This window comes from Ursus americanus, chromosome 12 (genome assembly GCF_024610735.1).
Source record: "Ursus americanus isolate L20-20 chromosome 12, mUrsAme1.1.p, whole genome shotgun sequence".
In the NCBI taxonomy this organism is placed as follows: domain Eukaryota; kingdom Metazoa; phylum Chordata; class Mammalia; order Carnivora; family Ursidae; genus Ursus; species Ursus americanus.
Window position 1 is genome coordinate 10,918,114 of NC_142138.1, and position 15,975 is coordinate 10,934,088.

A 15,975-nucleotide genomic window follows, 5' to 3' on the forward strand; every position below is an offset into this window, starting at 1 on the left:
AGTTAGCATAAGGTCTTTGAAATTCATCCCCCTTGTAGCATATATCAGTATTTTGTTCCTTTTTATGGTTGAATAATATTCCATTGTATGGATATACCACAATTTATCCATCTGTTTATCCATCCGTGGACATTTGGGTTGTTTCCACCTTTGGGCTTCTCAGGATATTTTAACATAACCATTGTCATCATCCTAGTCCAGGCTTCCCTAAATTCTCTCTCACCTGTATTACAGCAACATTTTAACTGATCTCTTCTCCCTGTACTCCATTTCTTTGCACACGGCAACCTGAAGGTCATTCCATGCTTATAGCCCTTCACGGGTTTTCCCATGGTTGTAAGAACACTCCAAGGAGTCCAGATTTTTAAACACGAACTACAAAGCTGGGAGTGACCCTCTTCCTGTTTACCTTTCCTACTTCGTTTCAAATCCCCCCCCCCCAAACTGGGAGGCTCCATTCAAAATGAACTTCTCTCAGTTCCTCAAAACCATCAGGCTTTCCCTTTCTTCAGGGCAGGTGCACATACTGTGCCCACGGCCATGTACCGTCTCTTTGCCAGTCTAACTCCTACTTATCCCCAAGGTCTCATCTCAAATATCAGATGTATAGTCTTACAAACACCCTGTACTTCTTTGCAGCACTGTGTAGAACTGTAACTTATTTTTCCTACTAGACTGTAAGCTCCACAAGGGCAGGAACTGTGTATTATGCTCATCACAAAAACCCTTCTGCCTAGCACAACGCTTGGCATATGACGGATGTTGATCAACAGTGTTATAGACTGGGCATGGGCAGAATTACCAAATTGCCTCTAAAATTTTGATAACTCTATCACTGAAGGTCTCAAAATACATGGACACACATACACACAAATCTTAGTTATAATTACATTGTTAGAACTCTCCCTACTTATCTACCCACTCAAATACAGCATTCAGAAAAAGCAAGACGGTGGCGCCCGGGGGCCTCAGTCAGTTGAGCATCCGACTCTTGATTTTGGCTCAGGTCATGATCTCGGGGTTGTGAGGTCGAGCCCTCAGTTGGGCTCCATGCTCAGTGCAGAGTCTGCTTGTCCCTCTCTCTCTCTGCTCCTCCCCCTGGTCACGCTCTTTCTCTCTCAAGAATAATTTTTTTAAAATTCTAAAGAAAAAGCAAGATGGAGCCTTCTAAATAATATTAAAATCTCAATTCCCTTTCAGGGGTGCCTGGGTGGCTCAGTCAGGTAACCGTCCAACTCTTGATCTCAGCTTGGGTCTTGATCTCGGGGTGGTGAGTTTAAGCCCTGCGTTGGGCTCCACACTGGGCATGGAGCCTACTTTAAATAAATGAATAGATGATGATGATAGATAGATAGATAGATAGATAGATAGATAGATAGATAGATAAATTCCCTTTCAAACAGTTCTTTGCTCATGATTTAAAAAAAAAAAGATCTTTAAGAGCACATAGAACAAGCATACTATAATTGAATGGCTGCCTATCAAAATGTGGTCTTCTGACTTCGGTGATTATTCTTGCCTTTGAAAGGCTCAAAAGAAATACTTTCTAGAGACACACTTACACAGCAAGGAAAAATACTCGTAACATTAATACCTTGGTTCTTTCCAGTCTTTATCAGTGTGGTTTAACATGTAAATATGGCCTTCGTTTTTCAAGATTTTACCAACTTTCTTTATTCACTTCTCAAAGAACAGATCAATGGATGAGATTACAGCTCCCCATTACGAAGCTAATTTCATATACTTGAAAAAGCTACTTTGATCACAACCTGGAGGAAAAGATAAATAGCCTAAGCCAGCTTTTTTAGCTGTAGAAACTAAAGATTAGAGGAAAGAATTAGAAAATGTGATAAAATAAAGCCTTGAAACTGCAGTACCACAAATTACAAAAAAAAAAAAAAAAAAAGACACACTGTTTTTATGACCATCGGTCCTTTCAAGTTAGGACTGAGACACTGACCTGATGTGGAAAATGATATAAATATGAAATTAAATGTATTTAAATATTTAGCAGTTTGATTCCTTCTAAGCAATTGTGCCATTCGTTTTTCACAACTGAAACACATTACAAACTTTCCATTAGTGCAAAATTAGGAAAGCTTTATAGTATATACAAATAGAAACCCTTTTTTACAAATAGAAATGTAAAAAAATATTTTTCAGGTACTACAAAAAGCAGTTTATGAAAAGGATAATTATTGGTTATGTCAAGGTGCTAAGATCGAGTAGCGAAGAAAATGTGAACTCTGATTCAGACTGTATCACTTATTAGCTATATGATGTTGAGAAAGTTCCTTAGCTCCTGAGTCCCGGTTTCTTTATATATAAAACGTACTACTTCAAGGATTGAGATTATGATAAAATGCACATAAAATGTCTCACAGTACCAAAGCGCCTGGGTAACTCAGCCAGTTGAGCGTCTGACTCTTGGTTTTGGCTCAGGCCGTGGTCTTAGGGTCAGGGCACTGAGCCCCTTGTTGGGCTGGCTCTCAGTGGGGAGTCTGCTTGAGATTCTCTCCCTGTCCCTGTGCCCCTCCCCCCTCCCCCACCCCCGCTTGAGTGCGTGCACATGCTCGCTCGCTCTCTCTCAGGTAAACAAATAAATCTTTAAAAACATAAAATGTCTCACAATACCAGATATATACTATGGCTTTTCTAATTCTAACAGATTTGCATAATTTCACAGAGCGGTAATTACAAAGTAAAACACTGAATAGAAGTTTAAGTTGTACCAAAGGAATAGGAACTAGGGGAAAAAAATCCCCAATGACTTTGAACGTAGAAGAGTCATTAAATTACTTCATTAAATTAACTTTTATTTATTAACCTTACTTAAATGTATTTGTTTATTAACCTTTATTAACCTTACTTGAATTAATTTTTATTCTTTATTGTTAGCTACCGTGGCCCCTATTTAGTCAGACTTTTGTAAACAAGCAACAAAAAAAGGTGACTAGAAATATAGGAACTGAAGAGGAAAATGGCTGATCCAAAATAAATACATTTCCTTGACCATGTCCATGATAGTCAGAGTCATGCCAAAGAGTTCTCCTGAGATTATAATTCTCTAGGCATACACAGTATATATTGCAGAAATTATCTGTTGTTCTCAACAGAACAATCAAGAAATACCACAAAGCAGAACAAGTGGCATCCTGAAACGCCACAAAGATTTTGCAGCAAACCCCTGAATTATAGTACAGAAAGAACTTTATTTAATACATTGTTGACCAAAAAAACTTCCTACAAACACTTTACAAGGTAACACTAGACAGAAATATATTTGTCTTAAAATTCTCCAAGAAAGAACCCGCACAATTTAGTCCCATGAAATTGGTTTATCATTCTCCTTCCTTGAGAACTTCTCTTTTCAAAAACCTGGACACTAACTGCCTAAGGAAAATTAGTGTCTTAATAATACATAGTATCTTTCCCACGCATCCTCCACAATAACAAACAAAATAGAAGCACTAAACAGAAATTTGATTCTAGCTCAAAGTTCTGAGTTTTTCCTCCAAGTTCTTTATTATCCAATGAAGACAGTTCAAATATACTTACTTAAATTTAGACACTTTTTAAATTCTGTTAACCACTGAACAGCTTACTATTACATAAACATCAACATATTTTAAGTTTGCAGTCTTTAATACAAGCTAAGGCAATCATGTCACACTATGGTAAATTACAGCAAATATCACATTGAAATTTATTTCCTACTTACATTGTACGAACAGCTCTAATTCACAGAATTTCACTAATTTTATAATTTCCCCAACGAGAGATGCGAAGGCTACAGAAAACTGAAAATGTGCCTTATAACTTCAGTAAATTTTATGAACCTCAACCATCATAAAGATCTTGGAAACATGTACCAAACTAAATGAATGGCGTCGGTGACATGCAAAGTGAGATTTTCCTTCCAAGTCACCGAATCCACTCTTTAATATTCAATAAAACATTGAAATTGCAGGGTTTCATGTGTGTTTTTAAATGTCAGGGTGGTACGATCTTCTTTGGATGTATGGCTGTTGAAAGCTGAGTTGTACAAAAGAATTTTTTTTGAGAACAGAGACTTTTCTTTACATATTTATTCCCAGAGCCTGCCCTTCATCTCATTTTGGTTTTCCACATTGATCCAATTGTAGCACTTCCTGGAGAGAGCTCTGTTCTAATCAGCAACATCAGGAAGAGAATTGGACAAAGCAAAATGAGAAAACGCAGATCTTCTCATGTCATGTCTCTTTGAAAACTGTGAATACATCCTAAGTTATCAGGCAATAGAAGCCACAATGTAACTTTTGATAATTTTTACCTGTGACGGCCAGGAGCGGGAAACACGGAAGGAGTCCCTCATCTATTCAATAGGCGCACGATTTCTATTGAGGTGAATACCTTGTAGCAGAATTTTACTTTGTCCCCTGCCCCATAGAGTTGCGCTGACCTTCAAACCTCATTAGCAGGCTATTCAGGAAATCTCCACCGAATGGTGGTGAAGCAGAGGAGAAACAATCTAGAGACCCTAAATTACCTGACGTTACTTTCCGCTCAGAACTTTCTCCTTACAGCTGCTGGAAAGCTACCGGGTTAAAGCAGCCGCGCCGACTCCCCAAAGATAACGGTTCGGAGTCCTAACTGAAATGGCTGCAATCCTCTCGGATTGCCGAAAAGGGAAGAAATCAATCCTTCAACGAGAACTCGGACTACATATCGTCACCTCTCCAGAGCCAGAAAACGAAACATTTTACACGCTAGCACTGCCTGGACACCTGGGCCAAGGGGGGCCCCAGGAGCCGACAAATCCACGCCTACTCCTGCCTCTTCCCGCTTGGGGGCGCCTGCGCGACCGGAGGGCGGGGCAGCTTGAAATAGACCTTGACCGAGTCATAGATGAACCACTGCAGCGCGGTCAGGGTGCCGATCATGACGATGCGCGCGAACAGGCCCTTCCACACGCCCGCAAAGCCCAGTCTGTGCAGCACTCCGAAGGTCGTACTGCCCTTCTCCTTGTTCAAAACGGACACGACGGAGTCGGCCGGGTGGGACACGGCGGCGCAGAAGACGCCGGCGATGTAGCCGGCCACGAAGGTGACGGCCAGCTGCTCGGCCTTGGTGCACTGGCGCTGCGGCTTGGGGACGACGTACTTGTAGAGGGCCTCCACCGTGCGCTCGAAGCAGGCGAACTTCATCATGGTGTAGGGGATCTGCCGCATCCACAGCGGCGCCACGCCCTTGTAGAAGGCCCGCAGGCCCTCCTCGCCGTACATGCGCGGGGCGGCGGCGCGCAGCGTGCGGGCGAAGCCGGGCTGCGTCTGCATGCGCACCTTCACCGCCTCCATGGGGGCCAGCGCCACGTCGGCGAAGAACTCGGCGCTGGCCGACGCGCCCAGGTACAGGCTGGTTCTCCACTCGTACGCCTTCTCCGGGCCCAGCAGCTCGGCGTATTGGATCTTGAAGACCTCGTAGAGGCCGAACTTGCACAGGCCCTGCAGGGAGTAGCCCAGGAGGGTCGGGGCCCAGCCTCGGGCCAGGCCGCGCAGCCCGTCGTCCCGCACCGTCACGCCGAAGCCGCTGACGATGCCCTTGTACTTGCCGGGGTCCACCTGCATGCGGCACTTGACCAGGTCCAGGGGCACGATGGCCGTGTGCGTCAGCCCGCAGCTCAGCATGCCGCCCAGGCCGCACAGCAGCAGGTACTTCGCGGAGCCGTACTCGTAGCTCTGCTCCCCCTCTGCCGCCGCCGCCCCCCGCCGCCCAGGGCCTGCCGTGGAGGGGGCCCGCGCTTCTCGCCTGCCGGGCTCGGTAACCGCCAGCGTCACGCATGACCGCGCCCCGTCCGCTCACCCGCTTCCCTCGCCGGAGCTCTTCCCTCGCAGGGGCCGCGGAGCAGGTGCGCGTGCGTCGTGAGCTGCCCCCGCGCGCACGCGCGCCCAACGGTCCGGGGAAGCCACGGGCGCCCCGGCGTGCACAGGCCTTCTGCCCGGTTCGAGGCGCGCCTGCGCAGGCCCTACCTGCCGGGTTAGCGGGCGGCGGTGGGCCGGCTGCCCGGAGGTCAAGGAGGAGTACCCCCCCCCCGCCCCGCCCTTCACCTCCAGAACCGCCCTCCACCCCTCCCTCACACCTTTGCCCTCACACCTCCAGGCCCTCCCGTCAGCGCTCCTCAGCCAATGGGCAGTGGTCCCCACGTCTCACCTTGAGCGCTACGTAAGGCTTTGCCTGCCCGGTGCCTTCTGTCCAGCTCAGGCGCCTAGTCCTCTACAAAGACGCTAAAGAAGTAAATCAACAAGTACAAACAGGAGTACACACAGGAATAGGCGAGCAAATAGACAAGGAGTTGGACGAGGGGGCGAAGAGCCGCCATGCACTGCTGCCTTCCTGAGGGGCCTTTCTGGAGTCCTCGCCTAACTGTGCCCACTTAGGACAATGGTCATCTCCATGGCAACAGAGTGTTCTATGGAGGGAACGGGTAGAGAGAACCAGGAACCTGGTGTCGGAGGCCAGTCCTGCGGCTTCCAGACTAACATTCTTATCTGTTAGATACTGACGACATCTCCCCCCCCCCAACCCCCCCCCCCCCCAGCACTCACACTCCGCTCCTGTTTCCCGCCACGAGTTGCAGTGAGGGCCCAGGAAGCGTGGAGGCACTCACTGCATTGCGGGGACAGAGAGTCTGTTGATTATTGTCATTCATTAGGTATTTTTTCATTGACTACTGAGTCCCCAGCGTAATTTTGGACATCACAAAAGTGAGTCAAAAACCCTCACTTCCCTGAGGGAGGCTGCAGTCTCATTGGCCTGGGATGAGAGCTAAGCGACTGCACATGTAAATCAGTAGCATACATTCATTCATTCATTTATTCACCCACTGTGTGCCCGGCCGTGTGTAGAGTAAGGGGTTTAAGAAAGAGCTTAGACATATTCCTGCTTATTTCTAAACAAGGAGATTTAAAAATCCGCACTGTGTGGCAAGTAGTATAATAGGAGTCTGAGTAAAATTCTCTATGAACAACGAGAGCAGCTAATACTGCCTCATGAGGTTGAGAAGACTTCCCGGAGGAGATGACAAGGTAGCTAGGTCTTGAAGGATGAGTAGGATTCCATCGCATAGAGTAGATGGAAAGGTAAGTCCAGGTTAGGCGAAACATGAATACAGGAACTAGTCAGGAGAGGTGAGTAATTCAACGTGGTGGAAACTAGCCAGGGTTGCGTCTGGAAAACAGACGTTGGGTCAGATTAGAGAAAGCCTTGACACCTTGTTCAGCACTTTGACTTTTATGCTGTACAGAGGCCAACATTTCTCGGAATTGTCATCCATAGACCACCTGCATTAGGATCACCTGGAATGCTGTATTTAAAATCTAAGATCATACCCCAGACCCTCTGAATGAGAATCTCTGAGGGCGGGAATATGAAATTTTAATAAGCTCCTTTAAGCGGATTCTTCATTTAACTTCATTAAAGTTTTGAAAACCACAGTACATGGATGATGGGCGGTCAAAGATTTTTGTTTGTTTGTTTCTCTGATCAAGAATTTAGTACTTTTATCTGGCATTAGGTGTGTATACAATTCTGCAAATTCATCAAGCTGTACACTTGAGATTAGTGAATATTAGACACTTTATGTATGTTATACCATTTTTTAAATTGGTGGTATAAAATTCTAATCACAGGGGCGCCTGGGTGGCACAGCGGTTAAGCGTCTGCCTTCGGCTCGGGGCGTGATCCCGGCGCTGCGGGATCGAGCCCCACGTCAGGCTCCTCTGCTATGAGCCTGCTTCTACCTCTCCCACTCCCCCTGCTGTGTTCCTTTCTCACTGGCTGTCTCTATCTCTGTTGAATAAATAAATAAAATCTTTAAAAAAGAAATAAAATTCTAATCACAAACTAAGGATGATGGCCATTGAGAGAGAAGAGGCAGATACAGATTTTCTCAATCAATAAGTCTTACTGAACTCCTGTTCTTATTGTAGACTTACACCAGTGTTAAATTAATTAAACAAAGCAAGAAGACTAAGGTGACTTTAATGCTTTAGCAGTCTAGGTAAGGAAACCAAAACCTAAGCCTGCAAATCCGTCAATATTCAGAAATTGAAGACTAAGGACAGCCAATCACAAATGGCCAGCTAGGCCTTTCCAAATGACGTAACCACTTAAGTAACAGCCAGTCAAATCATTTCTTTGGTTTGCTTTGGCATCTTCTCTACAAAAGTCCTCCCCCTAGTTCTTGTCACCAGAGGCTTCTAACTACTTCCCATTTGGTTGGTGCTGCCCAATTGAAATTGATCTTTACTTTAATAAACTCTTAAAACTTTCAATATGTCTCAGTGTGTCTTTTAACATCAGGAATTTCAGTATGAAAGAGAAGATTCTCTCCTTGAGTCATAAGAAAACAACAAAGTGTTAAACTATCTCATGCTGAATAAATCAGGGTTCCCAAAGTCTGTTCCTGGAAATATTGGTCCACTTGAAAAAGGTCCGTGGTCGATCAAACACATTTGAGGAGCATTTCGTACCAGAGCCCGCGTTCTCAAGTGAAGCAATATCATCCCCAAGAGGGCAAATATTAGTTCGTAGGGAGCAAAAACCCCTCAATACAATGGTTTGTGGCCCCCCAAAAACTCAATCTACTCACCAAAGTCTTATTCCTTAGTAGTTAATTTGGCGGGGGAGGTGATTAGGGGAATGTCTAAAAACGCTTCTGGAAATGGAGGGCCAATAATGAATAACAGGTTGAGAACACTAGAAGCTTCCTCGTGGGGCTTCATAGGCCACATAAACATACTACAGAGTGAGAAGTTCCATAGTAAAGAACTTAACTTTGCTAATGTAAGGTTTCCTAATTTGACTAGATCTTAGAACCCCTTTTTTATATGATACCTAGTCACATGTCACAGACGTAGTCTTCCATGGAGCGTATTTTGGGAAATGCTGAACTCTATCAAAAATAGAGCTTAAAGAAAATAAGGAGTAAGGAAAGGCTAGAGTAATAATAGCTGGTACCATTTACTCAGGCCTCTATTTCCTAAAGGTGTAACTTGGATGTTTTTTTGTTTTAAAGATTTTATTTATTTATTTATTTGAGATAGAGACAGAGCATGTGCACGCACAAGCAGGGGGGAGGGGTAGAGGGACAGGGAGAAGCAGACTCTGCTCTGAGCAGGGACCCCGATGGGGGGCTCAATCCCAGGACCCTGAGATCATGACCTGAGCCAAAGGCAGATGCTTAACTGACTGAGCCACCCCGGCGCCCCATAACTTGGATGTTTTGCTAACATGTAGAATGCGTCACTGGCTACTTTATGAAAACAGAGGTTAAATCAATTTATCTCGTTTATAGGAGATACTTGCTCTGTACCATTAAAATATTGCTAAAGAAAATGTACAAATTGAAGGAAACAATGTAAGGATCTTCAGTACCAAATATTTTCACCTTTTTTTCTAGCTGCATGACCTGAGCCAAGTTATTTAGCCTCTTTCTGAGCTTTATTTATTTATTTTTAAAATCTGTGATTAGGGTTAATTGTAACTACCTTTGGAGTTGTTAAAAGACGAGATAATGTGCACAAACTACCTGGCCCAGCGCCCTGTACATTAATAAGCATGCCATGGATGTCAGTTCTGTTACTCACCCGCCTTTTCTGGCCCCCATTAATCCTCATAGCATTCATGTTTCTGTGATGGCCCAGCCTCTGCTCTTTCCCCTCCACTTGAGTGAATGATTTATTCAGTTAATGAAATTCCCACTGACTGATGATTTAGGATGGGAGCTGAAGAAATTGGAAATGTTGGCTTCTTTGACGGTGCCCCAGGATGTGTTCACAGCATCAAATAAATAGGACAGAGGAGGCTCACCTGTGACATAGCAGCCTGGGCCACAGAGAGGAATGGGACAGACACAACTGGGCAGCCTCCCTCCTTTTCCAAACTGACCCTCCTATCCTGGTGCTTTACTCAGTTGAATTCTAGCTAGGGCAGCCAGCTTGCCCTGGTTTGCCCCCCAACTTTCCCGTGTGTAGCACTGAAAGTCCAGCGACCCCAGAACCCTCTCAGTCCCAGGCAAATCAGGATGGTTGGTCATGATACTTTTATGAGTCCCAGCTGTGCCCAAGGCCTCCAGCCACTGCTAGTGTGCTGTGGCTTGGGAGCCAGGCATACCTGGGTGCAAATCCTGGCTCGTTCCATTTCTAGCTACAAATCCTGTAAATGTCATCTAACTTTCTTGAACCTCAGTTTCTTTATCTATAAATGTCATCCTATTCTTTCCTGAATTTGTGATAAGCTTCATATTATCATTAAATTAAATGACAACACAGTGCTTGCAACGATAGGGGCCCTCGATGAATGTTACGGTTTTTTTCTCCCTGACCTCCTTATACTTAGGAGAGTTTCATTATCTCCTGGGGTACCAGATGTCTAAAATATCCTTGAAACAAGTTTCAGGGAGGGGAGGTGGCCATTGGGCAGTAGGGGGCACTGTTGCCATTATTCCTCTCTTCGCTCCTCACACCAAAGCAATAAAGCTTTAGTAAACCACTGATCAAAGATGGCTAAACTCTAAACCCACACTTGGTTTTAACTTATCTAAATGTGTCCCACATGCCTGTAATAATGTTCAGGGTGTATCTGGATGATTTTAAATCTTGTACATTTAATTTATAATCCTTTTCCAGGAGGTTTATGATATGCCAGGGGGTCAGATGTTTATTCCTAGAATTATTTAACCCCAATCAACTAATTATTCTGATGAATTGTATGTCTTTTTTCTTTTTGCTTGACCAGATCGGAAACAATGACAGGCATTCAACTGAGATTTACTGTAAAACTTGAACAGACTGGGAATTACGGAGTTCCTTAAACTGTCTCTGAAAATAAATATTTCTGATTTATCTGGCAAGTTGCAGGGGAAAAAGCAACAATCCCCAAACTCATTAAACTAAGTAAGTCTAACCATGTTTAACGAAAATGTTGGGGGAGGTTATATTCCCTAGATGTTTAGATGAAAACTGTTCGTAACAAATCTTCATGCCTTTTTGTTTGTTTAAGGAATTATCTGTGCAAAGCAGCACTAGTGCTCCCAGGGTAGCAACTGTTTATCTAGGGTGGGTTCTGGGGGAGAAGGGCATAAATCAAATAATTTTTTATTAAATTTCCAAAGTTCTTAATATTAAATGTCCAAAGGACTCCCTTTATCAAGCAGCATGTACATAATTGATCCATGCCCTCTGGTTGGGATCTTAGGAGAATCTAAAGGGCTGTGTATCTGAGGAATGGGATAACCCTAGTATACAATGACATCCTTCTTTCTTTTCTAGTTCGCAGAGTTTTTTATGAGTAATTTATATCTAACAAGATAAATATGAAAACATTCCTATAAAAATAACATCAATGCATCTGAAGATTGAAAATGCAAACCAGAGTTTTATTAGACTCTTCTAGCGGACACCTTCTAATAGATAAATATTTCCAATTCTAAAGCAGGAGACAGAGTTTCAATTCCATTAGAAAGTCCTAAATGACAAAGAGTAGATTCAAGTTAGTGAAGGTAATCTAATGCACATGAGGAAGGGACACGTCGAAGTGGCGTACTGGGCATGACGGTGGTGTAACAGCTTGACTCAGAGCCACTGTTAAAAACCTGCTCTTTGGAAGTGGAAGAAGGCCTGCACAGACGAATCTCTTTCAGTGCTGTCCGGTAGAAACACAATATGGGACATAAATGTATTTCAAAATTTTCTGGTAGCCACATTTAAAAAGTGAAAAACCACATTAAAATATAGTATGTCATTTAACTCGATATACCCAAATATCATTATTTCAATGTATAATCCATACGCAATTATCAGTGAGATATTTTACATTCTTTTTTATACTATGTCATTGAAATCTGGTGTGTATTTTCTATTTTTAGCACATCTTAATTTGGACTGGCCACACTTCAAAGTGCTCAATCGCCACATGGCGGTAAAGCTATGGTATTAGTCAGCTCGGGTTTCATCTATGCTTGGAGAGCCCTGAGCCACCCAGAGAGGCTGAGCATCTGAATCAAATCTCCTGGTTGGAGGTGGAGATACTATTTCTTTCTCTTTGTTTCTCATTCCCTTCCTCCTCTTTGGTACCATGTAATGCGTGCTAACCATGTGCCAGATACCAGACACTGTGCTGGTCACTGTAAATGCATTATAATCCTGCAAGAGTCGGAGATCTTAATTTATATATATATAAAAGTATAAAGTAAATGAGATAACCAAATAATGGCAATGAGAGCATAATGGTTGAGAGAACAGACTTGGGAGCTATTCATACATGTTTCTGCCACTTCCTGTACACCTTGGGGAAGACATTTCTCAACTTCTCTAAGCCTTGGTTTTACCATCTGTCAAATGGACATAACAAAAGTACCTCCCTTAGAAACGTTGTTCTGTGATTTCAATGAAATCATGCCTATATGGGGGACCATGCCTACATTTCAAAGGTTCTTCCGGCTGGTCTAAGAATTAAATTGACATGAGACAGATGAACTGGAGAAAAACAAATGTAATTTTGTATGTATGGGAACCCTCACATATATGAGGAGTTTAATAATGGAAAAGTTAAATGAGGTATATATGCCATCCTGAGCTAAGCAATGGGTTAGAGACCTGGGGCTTCAAAGGGGAGGAGGGCAATAAGAAGAGCAGATTAGTAATTAGATGTTTGCCCTGCCATACAGATGAGTCATTCAGATAAAACTTGTCTCTGAAAATAACTCTTATTCCGGCAAACCCCTCCATTTAGATTCTTCTAGGTAGTTAAGGAAGGGTAGAAAGTTTCTCTTAAGCCTGCAGGGTCTTGATGACCTTCAGCTCAAAATAGTTCACATGCCAAAGTAGTACATTTTGGGAAGACGGGTTCTGAACCCCTCCACCTGCAAAGCTGTATGCATTCATTATATATTAATATCCTTAAATGGGAGAAATGTGGGATACGCTAGAATTTGTAGCACATTATGCAAATATTCCTGCTGCCTGTACTACAGCGGTGCAAAGACGTTAGGTGACCTAGCCAAGGTAACACGGCTAAAGAGTAGTGACCAGGTTCTCACCCGGTTTGCTGTCTCTAAAGCAATTATTTCTTGCCATTTGTTTACAGTTACAATATGGACTGAATTTGTACTGATGCTGTGACATAAAATGAAAAGTTCTCTTGAAAGAGAAATTCCTGATATCTGCTTGCCATTCTCATAGAAGCAGAAGTCAGGGGGAAATTCTGGGTGTTCTGTTTTGTTTTGCGGGTAAATAAGAATTTACTGTTTTAAAAAACTAGACAAGGAACTTACACATAGAGGAAGATTAAATTTAATTTTCTTTGCTCCTTTCTTCTTTTTGACTCTTCTTTTAGTAGGGAACTGTGCCTTGCATATATTGGCATTAAATTCATGCATGTTGTCTTAAACCAAATTTGCATTTTTCTAAAGGAGAGAGAGATTAAGGCTATTATTCCCCATTAACAATACATTTATAGGGACATGTGCCTCTCATCTTTTAAGACAAAAATTTTCTTGAAATTTATAGAAATTTGATATTACCTGTAAGAGTTATAGGTGAAAGTTTCTGTGTGTAAAAATGTTTTTTTCACCCAATTAGCAAGTGAAAACAAAACAAACGCCAGTGCCATTGGGTCTAATTCAGTTAACTGTACCACTTTGAGTATGCCCTCTCTGCCTAGATGGTATACTTTCCATTTGTTCCACAGGATTGTTTCCTCTAGTCTTTTGCTATAAAACCTCTCTAACCGCTTTCTCTTTGATTTCGTCTCATTCTATTTTTCTGTCACTCTTTTGTCCTCCATCACTGCCGCTTTATGATTCCCAGGAGAGTCCTAGCAGAGGTCACATGAACCAGTGAACAGCGCTGCAGGGTCAGGAGAGTCAAGTGGCAGCACAGTGTGAGCCCAGGGCCATGGCTAGCCTCGGTGTGTGCTTCACCTGCAACAACCCCCCGAAAGGAAACCATGTTCAACTCCATTTTCATCTTGCGATACCTATGTGAGTCCTGCTTACTTATTGTCCTACTTTCTGAAGGAAAAACCAAGGTCAGGGACATGCCTGGATATGGGGGTTCCAGTGCGGTCTGCCTCTGTCGTGTCATTTCTTAGCTAGTGACACCTATAATTTCTGCCCAAGGACTCCCTCCACGATCTGGCTACCGTTTAACTTCTATGCCTTCTCTCTCTCCAGTCCGGACTTCACTGTACTGGAGCCACCCCGCCTGCCTTCAAACATGCTCTTCCCTCTGGCTGAGTCGTCCCTCTCCTGCTCCTGTCCCTGACTAGGTCCTACTCAGCCTTTTCAGCAGGGAAACCAGCCCCTCAATGGAGCTAAGTTTTCTTTTTCTCTTCTCTTCTCTTCTTTTCTCTCCTCCCCCCCTCCCTTCCTTCCTTTCTTAAGTAGGCTCCAGGCCCAGCGTGGAGCCCAACTCGGGGCTTAAACTCATGACCCTGAGATCAAGACCTGAGCTGAGATCAAGAGTCAGACGCTTAACTGACTGAGTCACCCAGGCATCCTGGGAGCTGATTTCTTGATCCAGTTTAGGCCCTCATATGGGTTCCGCATAGCATCCTGGTTCTCCCTCCCCCCGCCCCCCACCCCACTCCCCAACTTTCATCTGGAATTATTTGTTTACTGTCTGTTTTGCCAGCTAGAACATATGCCTAAAGGTAAGGATCCTGATTTTTTATTTACTTCAGTGTCTCTTATACTTAGCACATAGTTGGCACTCAATAAATATTGGCTTGTGGGTGGTGGAAAGCAACTGAGCAGGGCATCTTAGGAAGCTTCCCCAGGTTGCTACCACCTTCACCCCCTTTGCCCCAACTGTAATGGGGTACGTAATAAGACAGACATTTCTATTCATCACCAAAGCTTGCTTGGGGAGAGCACTGTGTTTGTTTAGAACAAATATTGAAATAGTTAGCAGATATGTGGTTAAGAATATGGATTTTGAAGATCGATTTCCTGGTTTTGAATCATAGCTCTGCCACTCAATGGCTAGAAAACGTTGGGCAAATTACGTCTCTAGGCCTCAGTTTCTCCATGTGTAAAATGGAGGTGAAAATAACAGCACCTACCTTAGAGGACTGTTGTGAGGATTATATGAATGAATACACACAGAGGACTGAAGAATTCCTGCATACAGAAACAGTACGTGCTGCTGTTATTATTACTATTAGTAGATGATTCGGGGTTTGGGGTGAGCTCAAGGAAACAGAGTTGATCACCAAATTTTGCTTGTCAGGAGAGCGGTCCTGTTCACTGTGGGCTTTCTGTTTTGCATGTTTGGGGAGAGCGGCTGAAGCCAAGCTGATTTACTGTGCCAATTAGAGATGAGATAATTTTGACATTGGCAGGAGAGGGAGGCAAGAGCCATTTGTACGTTCAACAAATATTTACCGAATGTCTATTCTGTGCTAGACATAAAGGAAAATAAGATAGTCACAGCTGTTACAGAGCTCCCAAAAAATCAAGAAAGGAGAGAGAAGCTAGAGAGTCTGGGGGACTGTGGGGGCTGGGGGGTGGACCAGTTTCTGTCTATTGGGTGAGGCACAGCAGAGAAGGATGTTGAGAGAACAGAAATGCTAAGGCAGGATTTTAAAGCATCCGCTATAGGATGTGTCATGTAAATCCTCCCCCACCCCGCCATCCCCTACAAAATCTTCCATGAAGTTTCCATTGCTCACTGGAGAGAGCTTGAAGAAGGGGAAGATAGCAGATTTCTGGGTTATAACTGTTAGGGGAAAGAAGCTATAGGCAGAAAAGCCCTTCCGTACTCTTGTGTGCTCCCAGTAAGGAAGCATTACAGTGCATGCAGTATTTAATCATTATAAATGATACCTGCCTGCATTGTATAATACAAGACGCTTTGCAATGAATGCAAATTAAACAGTACCAATAGCAATCATATAACTGAAAAGAAGAGGCATTATTCAAGACAGGAAACCTGG

General features: G+C 43.6%; 1 pseudogene; it reads right to left on the reverse strand.

The window, feature by feature from the left end:
* Positions 1-4,805: 4,805 nt before the first annotated feature.
* Positions 4,806-5,820, reverse strand: LOC123793609 (solute carrier family 25 member 3 pseudogene; annotated as a pseudogene).
* Between the last annotated feature and the right edge of the window lie 10,155 nt (positions 5,821-15,975).